The sequence below is a fragment of the Rhinolophus sinicus genome, linkage group LG07 (assembly GCF_036562045.2).
Source record: "Rhinolophus sinicus isolate RSC01 linkage group LG07, ASM3656204v1, whole genome shotgun sequence".
Classification (NCBI taxonomy): domain Eukaryota; kingdom Metazoa; phylum Chordata; class Mammalia; order Chiroptera; family Rhinolophidae; genus Rhinolophus; species Rhinolophus sinicus.
Window position 1 is genome coordinate 7,812,856 of NC_133757.1, and position 14,823 is coordinate 7,827,678.

The window sequence follows — 14,823 nt, forward strand, 5'->3', positions numbered from 1 at the left end:
GGAAGGTGGGGATGAAATCACACCTTGGTTGTTTCTGCAACCAGATTTCACCTGCCGAGGCCTAATGCTGTTTAACCACAGATCCTAAGAGTGCACTGTGCTCTATATTATCCAGAACGTGTTGACGTGCCTTCTCCGGGCTGTTGGACTCTCCAAAGTAGACAGAGACTAAATGCAAACCACTTCCCGCTGCCGTATTTCCAGCGAGCACGTGTGTTTCTATTTGTGAGTTGTCTGTTTTGTTTTCTTCCTTACATGGCCCCAAATCGCCTCCTTTGCTAACATCGACCTCACATCCAGAAGTGGTGCTTACTTGCCCACACCACTGCAACATATCACCTTTTCTCTGGAAATTTCTGCAGCTAGGCCCCAATCAGAAGAGCCTGTGGCTATATGTGGACGCCAGGCTTCCTATTTTAAGTTGTGTCAAGAAAGCATTGCTATAGTTTATATACTTGGGGACCAAAGTGCAAGAGACTCACAACTGACTCACCGCTTCCCTTCCTCCTCTTAAAGAAACAGATGCCCAAGGCTTGTTGGCCCCAAATGAGAGTTCTCTGTAGAACAAAGAAGTAGACTTTTATTGTCTTCTCCTAAAATATTATTTTTTATAAAAAAAACCCACAAAAACAAAAAACTACCATGCTTATAAGAGTCATATTTCTGATGGCAATTTAAAGGAATTCCTTGTTCACACATTCTTAGTGTACCCATTTCACAAATGTGATAAGTGAGACTCAAATAAGCTAATTTGTTTAAATGTATACCAGCAGCTGGTATTAAAAACGAACAAAAAAACCCACCCCACTCACCACCTTGTAAACTCAAGCACTCATATTAGGCAAAGAGCTCAAATGAACTTGAGGTGCCTGCCATCCCTTTCATACAAAGCGTCACCAGCTCCCCCAGCTGCTGGATGCATAGCCTTCATGACACAGGAAGGCACCGCTAGTCTTTGAAACCCATTGGTGTGGTCAGCAGATTGATGCCCCCCCAGGATGTCCACATCTTAATCCCTGAGGTCTATGAATATGTTAATTTACATGGCAAAGGGGAATTAGGAGTGCAGATGGAATTAAGGTTGCGAAGCATCTGATCTTAAAACAGGGAGATTATCCTACATTATCCAGGTGGCCCACAGTAATCACAAGAGTCCTTGGAAGTAAACGGGAGGAAGAAGAGAGTCAGAGAAAGAAAAGTGACAATGGAAGCAGAACAGCGAGAGATTTGAAGATGCTGTGTTGCTGGCTTTGAAAATGGAGGAAGGGGCTGTGAGCCAACAAACGTGGGCAGCTTCTAACAGCTGGAAAAGCAAGGAAACGGGTTTTTTCTAGGGCTTCCAGAAAGGAATACAGCCCTACTGACACTTTGATTTTAGCCTGGAGAGACCCACATCAGACATTTTACCTGCAGAACTGTAAGAAAATAAATTTGTGTCATCTTAAACCACTAATTGTGTGGTCATTACAACAGCAATAGGAAACTACTGTAATACAGTAAGTATCTGGTTATTGCTGTGATTTAATGTCCTTTGAAGGATTTTACAAAAGTATCTTGGATTCCATGAATGCCTACAGAGTCTAAGACCATTCACGGCAGGAGAAACACTCTGCCTGAGGACGGCTTAGCTCCATCACCTCTCCAAGGTGTCCATCCCCAAGCTCAAACCGTGCAATGACGTTGGGCAGCCAGCATTCAGTCAGAGCCATGGTCCAGTGTTGGACATATGTGTTAGAAGATGAAATCAAGGGCTCCCAACATCACAGGGGATGAGACTGAAATCCCACAATATGATAGACATACACCTACACTGGCAACTCTCAGCCAACCCACACAGCCCTGGCCCTAGCCACAGCCAGAACTGTTGCCCACATAGTAAGTAAATTTGCATTGCCTATCTCCTCCTGCTGTAGGTCAGGGTAACAATACAATGCTGCTACAGAGGAAGGCAGATAGAGGCCCTCTGTCTTGAGATACCTGGAATCTACAGAAAAAGACTGAATCACAGGCAAAAAGGATGATCTTTAGTCATTGTCTCCATGATTGAATCTTTATGCCTTAAGGATTTCTTGGGTCTAAGTGCAAGGCGAAGGGCTCTTCAGAAATGTAGACCTTATGAGTATTTTCGGCAATGTGCTAGTACAATAGCTGTTAAACTATCTTTTCCAGGGCCGTAGGGTTTCTGAAATCATCTTAAAGGCTGCCTGGGAGGCACGTGTATAGCAGAGATATTCCACTCTTATCTGTCATATCTTTGGGTTCCACCTAAGACTTTATCTGGAGAAAAGGTTCATTTGGAAGGGAAGGGGTAAAAAAAGAAAATATGCAAACACTGCTTTATAGAGAAGAATTTGTGCTGTTGGAATCCTAGAATCCAACCTGAGACCTAAAGAAGGAGGGTGACACAGGTACTCAACGTCAAAGGCTGCATAGTGACAGAGCAGGTGTCGGGCAGGAGATTTTCCAGAACTTAAGTAGAGAGAAGAGTATAATGATCCCTATTCACGTTACTCAGTTTTTAATACTATCAAATCATGGCCTATTCTGTTTTATTCACACGCTCACTTCCCTCTGCTACCCAGACTATTTTGAAGCAAATCCCAGATATCATCATTGCATCAGTTAATATTTCTGTTTGAAGCTCCAAAACGCAAGGACTGGGACTGAAATCTCATGCTTTTCATTTTACCCCCCAAGTCAGATGTTTTTCCTACAGAGCTGTAAGAAAATAAATGGGCTAATTCCTCTTGCTGCGTCAGTCTCAAAAGGATTCCACAAATGGATCAGCTGTGTGGAAGGTCCACGTAGAAACTGTAAGTGTTAATAGCGACAACCACACACACCAGACCCAGGGGTGTAAAACTCAGCACACATAAGAGTCACTGGGTTATTGTTAAAATGCTCCTGGAGATTCTGGTTCAGGGGGTCAGGGAAGGGGCTCAGGAATACGCATTTTTGCAAGCATATTGAACAAGGATAACTCTGATGGAGATGTTTTCCAAACCACCGTTAAACAAACTCTGAACCTGAACTCTTGTGGCAGGAGTCATCAGTTGCCTACCAAACTGCTATTCCCACTCCTTATGTACTTATGTTCAAATAATTTGATTATGGTCTTGTGACGCACTCTTGGCCAATGAAACAGAAAGGAAAGTCAGCTGGGCTTCAAGAGACACTGTCCTCACTCTTTCGAGGACAAGATGGTATATCTCCTGTCCTTCAGATGTCTTCCTGCCTCTCAGTATTGTCATTTGAAGGCACAAGGCTCGGAGCTGTTGAGCCCACTTGAAATAATGAAGACATCAACCGACACACTCAGTGTGGGTGGAGGGGGAGATGAAAAGAGCTGATGAATTACTCAACCTTGGACATGCCCTGACTCTGGACTTCCTACCAGGTGAGATGATGGACTTACTCTTGTTAAATTTTCCGGTATTGGGTTGTCTGTTACTTGCAGCGAGAAGCAACCTGAAAAGACTATCAACTGCGACACTGAAAAGCACTGATTTGGTCAATACTAGACTTAAGGCTACAGAAAGGAATGAAAAACCACAAAGCAAATGAAAGATCATTTGCTAAGGGAGCCTCCTGGAATACAAAAGGAAAATCAGTACCTAGGAAATGCCTTCAGCCCTGTCCACCCAGCCGCTTTGCTGTGTGTTTGCAGTGTCTTTTTTCTCTTTTTCTTTTTAAAGAGGGCGCAGCTCACAGTGGCCCACGTGGGGATTCAACCGGCAACCTTGGTGTTATTAGCACCACGCTCTAACCAACTGAGCTAACCGGCCACCCCTGCAGTGTCCTTTAATACTCTGTTGTAGCGACAATATTTTGCTTTGACTGAAAAGTGACAAGCCACATGAAAATAGGAAGCCAGGCTAGAAACCAGTGCCCAAGTTTGCCTGACACATAAATAACCGTGAACTCACCAAAAATTCACTGAGCACCTGCAATCACTACCCAAAGTGCCCACGGGGGTATTAAAATGCATAAGACAGGACCCTGCCTGGAGAGACAGACTATGCCAGAAAGACAAGCAGCAGGAATATGGAAACAAGAACATCAGCAGAGAACGGCTGCAGTCGGTGTTAGGAGCAGAAAGAACCGGAGGGGACGCGTATCTATGAAGTCAAATTTATTTCAGGAGACTAAAAGGAACCTCGATTCTATCCAATTCTACTCATTCTATTTATTTGACCTGCTTCTGCCCAATTGAACCCAAGGCCCCTCCCTGCACTGCCAGTGCCACAGTTTGACACATGAAGAAATCTGGGAAATAAGGCCAGACACTGGAAACATGCAAGGCTGGCTGGTGAGCAGATGGGAGTGTGTAATGCTGAAGGACAGAGGCCAATCTCTCCCTAGACGAAAAATACACAAGCTCCATGCTGGCGGTGGGAGTCTAAACGGAAGATCATCTCTCTGACTTGAAAGAACAAGAAAAACTGACCAGGAGAAGAGAAGTAGAATGTTCCAGGTAGTAGGAGTTAAATCTCTTCTTGAATCTATCTGGTAACATTGTGATAAGAAAGTATCCGACATCTATTTCTTGAGTACTTACAATGCACTAGGTGCTTCTAGGTGTTGGAAGGCCAGAGCTAACCGAAGAGATAAAGCTCTTGCCTCATGGAGAATACCTTGGAGATAAGTGCCGGTGGCCACCAACATTAATAACAAATGAGAGGCAAAGACAATTAGGGCCATGAGCTCTTTGCATCTTTCAGTGCCTGTGTGCTGTCTCTTGAGGCAGAGTGTGGTCACCTTGAGGGCAGGAAGCCAAGCCTTGCCAAGCGCTCATCCCGGCAGCTGCGTGTCCTGGGTCCCCGCTGTGCTGGCTCTCAGCCCAGTGCTGGTGGCCCGCTGTCCTACCCCTCTCCTGCAGAAGAGTCCCCTCCCCTGGGCCAGCCTCCCCCAGCCCCACCTACCACCGGGGAGTTACAGCTCCTTGAGGCCCCTCTCCAGCAAGGCGGTATCTCAGGGCTTCAGCCAACCAACCGCCAGCAACCCAAACAGAAAGGGCATTTTCGCTTAGAAGATTATTCTGCCCACTGCCAGCTTTGAAGGGTTGCAAAATACCACCCACATGACAGCTTGCACTCTGCCGCTCCCCACTTAATAATCGGGTGAAAGAAACAAAAAAGGCGATTGGAAAACTTTTTAAACTGAGCACTCTATTAGCTAATATGCGTGAGCACTGACTACCCAGCTGGCACTCTGCTGAGTGGCTTACATCTCTTCTCTCACCTAATCATCGTCTGAACCTACCTGGTGGGCACTGCTATTGTCCTTACCTAAGAAGGAAACAGACTTGGAGTCGTGACGTCTTGGCCCCAGCATCACAGCAGGCACAGCCTGTGTATCACGTACACACACAGGCTGTGTGTCTGCGAACCAAACTCCTAACCAGTCCACAGTGACCAAGGGCTGGACTTTAAGTTCGTTTTATGTACTCGGACCATACCCGCCGAGGAATATGCCATGAGGAACCCAGGACTAAAGCCTGGCTCTAGCATGTGAGTTCAACCCTCACACTAACCATCTAAGATCCACTTCACTAGTGAAGTCTTGGGAAGTCTTTTTCTTCTGGAAGGAATTACTGCTTTGGGCTTCTGAGCTAAGTCCCCACATTCCAGGAAGGGCTGTCCAGGCTGCAAGATACATTCCTGAACTACAACCCAGCAAAACTTAGTTGTAAGGAAAGAGAGAAATATGTAGGTGGGATTCAGGCCTTCAAAACATTCAGCCATTACCTCCGCCCTTGCTAAGATGAAATGTCAGCCTGAACCCAAAATACATGCGGGAAATGTGTGGGGGCAGCTTTCCACATGACTGTTGGCCTCATCCAGAATTTCTGGACATGGCCTTGGAATTTTCTTTGGGTGCACACAAGCCCACTTCACACACTGGCCTGCATCACTCGGATGAGGGTTCAGCTGGGCCTACATTTGAACTTAGTCCTAATTTTAAGTCTTTGACTGCACAGAAAACAAAGCTCTGCCAGCAGTGCTGACAGAAATAGAATCTTCTCCAAGAGTCAGAGTCCGATGCCTGCATGACATCAGGGCAAATGCTGAAAAATAAAACATTTGCTGAAACAGCCATAGTAGTTTGAGGGTCTGGTAGGTGGTGGGGGTGGAGGGTGACTGCAGGGCTCAGTTTAGTCTATACAGTGATAATGAACAGCACAGATGTCTCATCTCCCCACCGGATGAATAAGCATCTAAAGGCTGAGTCTTTGTTTGATTTGTGTTTGCACCTTGGACCAGGGGTTCTCAAACTTTGCTACGCAATGGAATCACCTGGGGAATTTTTAAAGTTCCCCATGTCTAGGCCACACACATCCCGTATCAATTAAATCAGAAACTCTGGGAGTGGCATGCAGACATCAATATTTTTTAAAGCTCCGTAGATTTCAGTGTGCAGCCAAGGTTGAGAACTGTGCCCTAGAACCTTGCTCCTCAAAGGGCAGCCCGTGAACCTAGCAACTTTGAGAACTCTTGTGCCTGACATGGTCAGTGAACACCTTGTTTAAATGCCGATTCTGACTCGGCAGGTCTGGGGGAGGACTTGAGAGTCTGCCCACGAGGCTCCCAGGTGATACTAAGACGGCTGGCCTAAGGAACCACATTGGGGCTAGCATGGCCCCACAGGAGTGGCTCTCCAGGGGCAGTTTGCCCAGCAGAAGACACCTGGCAGTATCTAGGGACATTTTTGATTGTTGACTTGGGGGATGCTACTGATATTTAGTACTGCTAAACATCCTACTATGCACAGGACAGCCCTCAACAGTTACTTAGCCTGAAATGTCAGTAGTGCTAAGAATGAGAAGTCCTGCCTAGAGCACCTAGTACAGGACCTTTAGGTAGGAGGCCCTGAGTTTGAGTGAGTGAGTGAGTGAGTGAGTGAATGAATGAATGAATGAATGATTTTTAACTGGAATGATTTTGTTGTGTTGTTAAACTAACCTGGCCAACAGATTTTTATTTCTCTTTTAGGGAAGTACCAAATAGACTCACTTTCTATCCACTGGACAAGACAATCATTCTACAAACATCTGTTCAGGCTCTACTGTGTGCAGCCCACTGTACTAAGGAATAGGACCAGGTGCAGACGCTGCCCTCAGAGGGCTCACTCTCAAATAGCGACAGACATGCATTGAGCAGTTGCCCGTACAAGTCCTGAGCTAGCACTTCTCATGCACTATCAAACTGAGCAGATAGGTACAGATTTTATACCCATTTTACAGATGAGGAAACTGAAGCCTCAAGCAATTAAGTAACTTGACTGAGGTCCTAGAGTAAGTGACAGATCTGAACCCAGATCTGTCCAGCTCAAAACACCCAAACTCTTCTGCAAAGGATGATATCCTCTATGACAAAATAATACATTTGCCTCTGTCTTAAAATTGTGGTCAGTTTACAAAAAGGACTCTGGACACTTAGGCAGGGGGTTGGGGGTTTCCCGGGGAATTAGAGGGTTGAGAAGGCTTCACAGGCACATTTGCCTGAGCCCCTATGGCCTCTTGAACAAGAATGTGGCCCCTGAGAGGGCCAGCAAATGGGGGCAGGGTCAAAGCAGAGGGGTCAGCCAGGGACAAGAGCATGTGAGTCTGGCCAGCATCTCTCAACTCAGAGGCTGGAGTTCCAGCCCCTAATGCCTTTAAAGTCTGGGCCTGCCTCTGCACTTACACCTTTCTCCACCTTTTTATACCAAAGGAAAACAGAAGACATGAAATGCCCTTCGTTAGACTTGTAGAGCCAGTGGCTTTTCAGGACTGCTGCAAAGGGGTCCAGAAAGTGCTTCACAATGCTCCTATTTGGGTCAGTTATAGTCTCCAAATGCAAAATACAAGGGGAGTTTCTGAAAAAGAAAAATTTCCTCCCATGTGGGGCCATTTCTACAGAAAAATTACTCTCCACTTAAAATATGAACCAAATAAGAGCTATAAACATCAATTCAACAGGGGGCCTGGTGGTTTCTAACAGCTAAACTTCCCATCTTCATGCAGAAAACAAAACTAAACCTTGCACCAATCATTAAGACTGTTTTATCTCCCAAGGATTCATGGTTCAACTGTTTGTAAAGAAACTTGAAACGGATTGTTGTATCCTCTGAGAGTTTCCTCAGCAAATTGTTCACACAGACACACTCAGCTAGAAGAAGATGAAACTCAGGTTTCAGCAGAACTTTCTCCTGTGTGAACTCTCATCCGAATCTGCCCTCCCCATCAGCATCTTCACACTTCCCAAATCACGGTGAATTAGAGAATCTGCTTGTCCAACGAGCTTTTCATAGTGATTTTCCTGCAATCCTACTGCAAATGCCATGGGTCACAAGCAAAGGAAAACCAGGGTTGGCACGGCCCAGAAGCTGCAGCTTAACTCACTTTGCAAAAAATAAAAAATAAAAAGCTGGAGCAAGCCTGCATGTGCAGCTTTCTCAGACAGGACCCAAGGTCAAGGTTACTACCACCCCAGAAAACAATCTATACCATCAGTTCATACCAGGCTCACCTGGATGCTTGCGGTGCTCAGCAAAGGTGGGACATGCTCACACACCAGTGGGTTCGTTGGAAAGAGCCCTGGTCTTGAGGCCCGAAGCAATGCATTCGATATGACAGATCTGTGGCCCCCTGACAAGCCGTGTGGCCTTAAGGAAGTCACACAGCCTCTCTGGGTCTCAGGTTTCTCATCTAGAAAATGGGAGGCTGCAGGGCCTGAAGGTCCCTCTGGTTCTGATATTGGCATGACTGTGAATGCCTGAGCCAGGCAGGAGGTGGGACCCATCTGAGAGTGAGTACCCCCACTACCAGGCCCCAGGAGCCAGAGGAGCATCTGCCCAGACGTCCTTTGTAGGTGGCCCGGAAAGGCAGTCTGGCCTAAGCTGAGACTTTAAGCCCAGGCTTGGTGCACTTCTCTCCCCAAAATTCTCATTTTCTGCCAATTCTGGCCATGCATATTTAAATACCAGCTGCTTGGTCACTTGCCAGGAAGGGTCTCCGCCTCCAGCTATTATGCTATGGTGTCTGGCTGTCGGGCAGGGCAGACAACTTTCAGCCCTGCCCCTTCTTCTATGGGCTTGCAGTTCAAAATGTCCTGCCAAGATAGTCAGGGCAATTTGTCCCATAAGATGCACTCAGAGCTTGCATTCCGCTGGTGCAGCCCGGCTGGGCTCACCCACACAGACGTTCCCTTTCTCCCACAAATGTTAGGTTTCGGCCTCTTTGCAGCCACTCTTGGCAAGAGGTTAACCCCAAAGATCTAGTTTCCCTAAGGAAGAGAATGCATTCCCCGTATGTGTGCTGGATGACTTGACCTTGCATCAAATACAATATTGCAACACTGAGGCCTCCCCCATGGGGAGTGGGAAAGCTGGTGGCTATGGGATGGGAGGTGGCTCCAGAGCAGGGGTTTCCAAACTGCGGCCCGTGATCCATTTTTAATTGGCCCGCAGCGAATTCCAAAAATATATTTAGTTTACTTAAATAAACCAGGTGAGGCAATACGTACTTCACCTCGAGTGAGTGGCCCGGCTGTTTGTATACTTTACCGCATATGGCCCTTGGTGAAAAATGTTGAAAAAAGTTTGGACACCCCTGCTCTAGAGGGTATTGAAACATCCCAAAGAACCCAGGGCACATACAAATGAACTTGAGTAAATTTCACCAAGTCCATGTGTCAAAGCACAAGTGTTACCAGTAATCTGCCTTAATAACAGCTTTAGCATCATTCAAATAATGATCGTAGTGATAGTAATGATAGTAATAACAAAACTTACTCCTACTATTGAAGTGCTTACTGCATGCCAGGCAGGCATGAGGCTAAGCTTTTACACATGCTATTTTTATGTAAGCTCCATAATAACTCCATGTGGTGGACCCTAGCATTATGCACATTATACAGGCAAGGAAAATGAGGCTTAGGGTCGCTAAGGCATTTGCTCAAAGTTGAAGAGTCTAATGGCAGAGTCGGAAGTTAGACCAGGCTGTCTGCCTCCAATGTCCTGTCTGACCTAGTTTCCTACGACAGGAAGCCTCCGACTCACCTGATAGCGAGGTGGATTGAATTATTCAGCAAGCGTGTATGGAGTGCCCACTGAGGCGCCCCACAGAGTATCGGGTGCTGGGTAACCAAGAGCCGTGTCTGCAAGTCAAACATTCCCAGAGGAGCGAGTTCAGGACTTTTTCTCTTGGCCAGAGGCCGAGCCCCACTCTCTGTGGAGATGACCACCAACTCGTATCTGAGCAAACAATCCTAGACAGAGAATTCCGAATCAGGACGCCCAGCTCCTGATCCTGCACCGGAGGATGTGGAGGCCCAGGAGGGGAAGGAAGTGCGACGCTTGGAGGAGGAGGTGAGCCCCCTGCTCCCTCAGGAGGGTGTGAGCGCTGCGCTGTGGTCAACAACCCGCGTGCGTCACTCACCTGCAGCATGTCAACCCACCTGCCCACCCCCCGATCAAGGTATCGCACGCACCCCTCTTTCCAATGTTGGAGGTGCTCAGAGCACCCTGAACGCCCGTCTCAGCTCATCCCTGATGGGAGAGACCTTGGCTCCCCCCCTGAGCACCCAGCCTGGGAGCACCTTTGCCGGGCGACTGCTGAGGCCTTGTGGGGATGAAGTTGCCTGCAGGACTCCCAGCAACTGAGCGATGATGTTGTCCTGAGCTAAGAGCTGACAGGCCCTGGCTCTGTAATAGTAACAGCTACGGGCTACTGACAGCTGACTGCGCAGAGTACGCTCTATCTTGCCTCCTCTACTCCCCATTTAAACCCCCCTTTGAAGCCCCAGGAGATATTGGTAACCCATTTACCTGAGAAGAAGTCAAGGCTGGAGCAGCTGCGTGACCATCCAACATGGTCCCTGGAGTTGGGGTTGCAATTTGAACTCCAGCCTCCTAACTCACCCCTCTATCCAGCCTGATTTCATCCTCAGCCTCACTTCCGGTCCCTCCTTTTCCAGCCCTCCTTGCTCACCTGGGGCAGCTTCAGGGTTCCTGCTCCCCTCAGCTGCAGGCGCTCTTGACCTGAGGACTCAACGCTGACCAGAGTCCACTGTGCACCGTGGTCCTCTCTCGGCCCACCCTGCACCCTTCCCCTGCAATTCCTCTTCCCAGACACCCTCTGGATGCCTAGCAAGAGGAGAAGGTACTAAAAGTATCAGTAATCAGACCTGTCCCAGCGCCTTCCCTGGAAAACAGAGGAACACTTTCGCAGTCTAGTGTGAAGCAGAAGGCTGCTAAAATATTTAATGCCGGACGACTTAACAGGCGCGGAGAAGAAAGGGGAGACCAAGATGCAGTTAGCTGGGGCCTGCTGACACCGCACACCCCACGGGAAGCCTCTTTCCCACCCTGCCAGTTTCTCAGAACAGGAACAGCACAAAGCAGGGATGGTGATCAGAAAAAACAATCTCTGCAGTGGACCCATCTAGTCTTCCACCCTGGCCGGGAGGGGCACCTTGTAGGTGTAGCCACTGAGGATGTGTTTGCAGGGAGGGTTCTAGATTATGTGCAGCCATTTGGAGCTAATTGACTGCGTTAGCTGGGGCTGGAGATTGGGGGCGCTTTTTACCAGGCCTGCGTGTGAGGTTGCACCGGCTAAGCCAAGACCTCTGGTTGGCCAGTGGTAAACCTCCCGGGCTCAGGTACTGGAGAGATGCCTCCTGCTAACCAGTGTTGCCAGACACTTGTGCCGCGAATATGCCCCAGTCTCCACTCTGGAGACACAGCCACCTGGCTTTCCCACTTGCAGGGCCAAGAGTCATCGAGGAGGATAAGCTTGTGCTCCCTGAGCACCACAGGTACGTGAGCCCTTGCAAACCTTCCCACACAGAACCTCATGGCTGACAGCAACCAGTAGTAATCTCTTATGTATACACGAAAAAACTATGTCTTTGAGCTGGGCTGTGTCATGCAACTAGCCCCAGGTGGCTATTTCAATTTCAATTCTGATTAATGAGAGTTAAATAATACACACAATTCAGTTCCTCAAGGACCCTGAAACCACCTTGTCCTGAAACTGACCCCGGATTTTCAAGTGGCCTCACTTCAGGTGCTGAGTAGCCACGTGGGGCTAGGGACTGCCATACTGGGTAGCAGAGATACAGAATAGTTCTATCATTGTAGAAAGTGCTAGTGGACAGAATTGTCATAGATAGTAACCTCCCCAACATTCCACCTGGCTATGCAGTTAATGATCAGGGATCAAAACATGGATTTGATGTGTGAAAACTTTCTAGAAGGTTCTAGTGCCAGCTCTAAATCTTACTAGCTCTCTGACCTTGAGCAAGCCACGTCACCTGTCTGAGCCTCCACTTCCCTCCTCTGCAAACAGTACCCACTAAGATGAGATGAGAATGAAATTAGATGCTGGATGTGGAAGTACTTTGGCCCAGGAGAACGAATAAGTATGAGTGGGCTTATATTGAGTACCTATTTTGTGTCAGCTTTTCTAAATAAAGTGCTCCTTTAATCCTAAGTACTATGTGTCCCCATTTTACAGGATGAGTAAGCAGGTTCAGAGGGTGATGCCCCCAAGGTCACAGAGCTGGAACTTGAGCTGGAACTTGTGGTCTGTCGACTTCGAGGCCTGTGCTTGTCCCTCAGTAGAACTCAGATTTCTATGGTCTTTTCTCAAAAGCCTAGAAGCAGGTTTGGGGGGCGGGGGAGGGCTGCTGGCATTGCTGGGAAGAACAGCCCCCTCCCCTGTGGCAGGGTCCTCAGTTCAGTTCATGTATCAAGAGGGAAATATGCCATCAGGGGCCGTCAGGGGCCATCAGGGGCTAGAATCTGGTTCTAGCTCCACTGCCAGTTAGTTCCCTTGTCCCTTCCCTATTCTGAGCCTCAACAAGAATGTCCCAAGTTTCCTTCCAGCTCTAACCAGTTAGGGTCGAAAATATCCATTTCTCAAACATTGCTGCTGAAACAAACCTGAAGCCAGGTCTAACGCAGTGGCTTCTGCCACTGGCAATGATGAGAGGTTTCAGGAAGAGAAGTTGGGTCAGTTTGGACATATTCATTTGGAAAATCACCACCTTGCCCAGAAGCTGGCCCTTGGGTCCAGACGCAGTGTGCCAGAGGCCATGGGGCAGAGCGCGCAGAAACGCAGAAGAGCTGGAAGCCAAGGCAGTGTGGTCCCCTTGCAGGCACCTGAGGCAGGGTATCAGCCCTTACCTCCGAGGAGGACGCCACCCTTTGTGTAGGTGCCTCATCCACCAGCTTTCCAAAGTGACCTGGTATTTTTCTAAAGGACAGATTCACCTCTAAGAAAATTATGGAACACAGAAGCTTCAGAATATAAAGGCTACATTTTAAAGTTCCTTTGACTTTTAAATATGATGGTTCACCATGACCGAAGCTGTTGATAATATAAATCCAAGTCATTCGTAGAGTCTTTTGTTTCTAAGTACCGTTGAACCATGTAACCAGCTCCTTGTGAGCCAAGCAGCGTTAGTGGAACCCCCAGCGACAGACAGAAAGCAGCACAGGAGGTCGAACAGCTGGAAAGAGAGTCTCAGCAGGGCCCACGTCACCCTATCCCCGCAGGGTCTGTGACCACTTCATTTGGGGTCTTGGGCATTTTCTCCTTTTGCTTAGTTGCCAGGATGATTTTGAATCAACACAATTAAAAGTATAATAGTAGTTACCATCTTTATTATGCACTGATCATATACCAGGCATTATACTAGATGCTTTGGCAACTTTCCAATTTTATCCTAATTCCAATTCTAACAGAGAGGTAGTCTTTCTCCCATTTTATAGATGTGGAAACTGAGGATTGGAAAGTTAAGCGGCTTATCCAAGGCAGCACAGCCAGCAGGATATGGACGGGTCTGTCTGGATTCTACTGCCTCCCACTTTGAGAAGAAAACTGCTTCAGGTGTAAAGAGTATCAGAGTAGTAGCTCTGTAATAGCCAATACTTCTCAAAAGGAAGTTTAAAATACTAGAAGCCATGTAATATAAAATCAAATCCAGGGGACAGGCAGATCTGTTGTCCTGGCTTTATCTGCCAGGAGAGCTACACTTAAACACTTTTTTGCTTTTATTTAATTTATACAGCTGTAGCCATCCTCAAAACCTATTCTTAAACTCAAAAGGATGGTGTCATAGCTGCTACTTTTAGAAGGAGGAGGAGAGAGAAGGAAGAAGCAGAGACCGAGTGGGAAGAAAGCGTGGGAGGAAGGGCGCTGCGTTCAGGCCCAGCCAGGACTTCCTCGGCAGGGTGCCAGCTGTTCCTCTCTGTTCTCCCTCCCTGAACCCCCTCAACTTTTCAACCCAACTGCCCTTCATGATTTAGCCTTGGTCCACACAAAGACCATGAGCATCTGGGAATCATTTAATTTTCTCAAAATGCACTAATAATTGAAAATGATACCTTTCTAACCATTTTCCCAAACGGAAAAGAAAAACCTCTTTACACACTAAATATTCAGCAAAAACCAGCTTGGCAGTGCCCAGGATGGATCCAGAACTACATGTCTGGCCATCAGTGATGTGCAAGCAATATGCCAAATTCTCAACTTGCCATCCACATGGAAGACAGTCATATGGGGACAAAGTCAAAATCAATTCAAGCACCTCCTGTGGAACAATCTGAAAATAATGTGAAGCTGTTCGTGGGTCCCAGTCTCTTCCAGAGAGAGGGACCACACAATGTACAGAAACCGACAGCCAGCCGTCTACCAACCTCTGCTTCACTGAGTTGGGTGCCCACGTACCCCTTGTGTGTGGTGTGGTGGCTGGAGGTAAACACAGCCATAGGATAACCACGGCACATCTACCAGCAGGGCCAATTTAACTTCAGATGTTGGAAATAGAGCAGTAA

At 47.5% G+C, this 14,823-nt stretch overlaps 1 protein-coding gene across 36 annotated transcripts in view; it reads right to left on the reverse strand.

The window, feature by feature from the left end:
• Positions 1 to 14,823, reverse strand: part of TACC2 (transforming acidic coiled-coil containing protein 2) — a 186,365-nt gene that overhangs the window by 111,362 nt on the left and 60,180 nt on the right. The gene's annotated exons all lie outside the window — the stretch shown is intronic.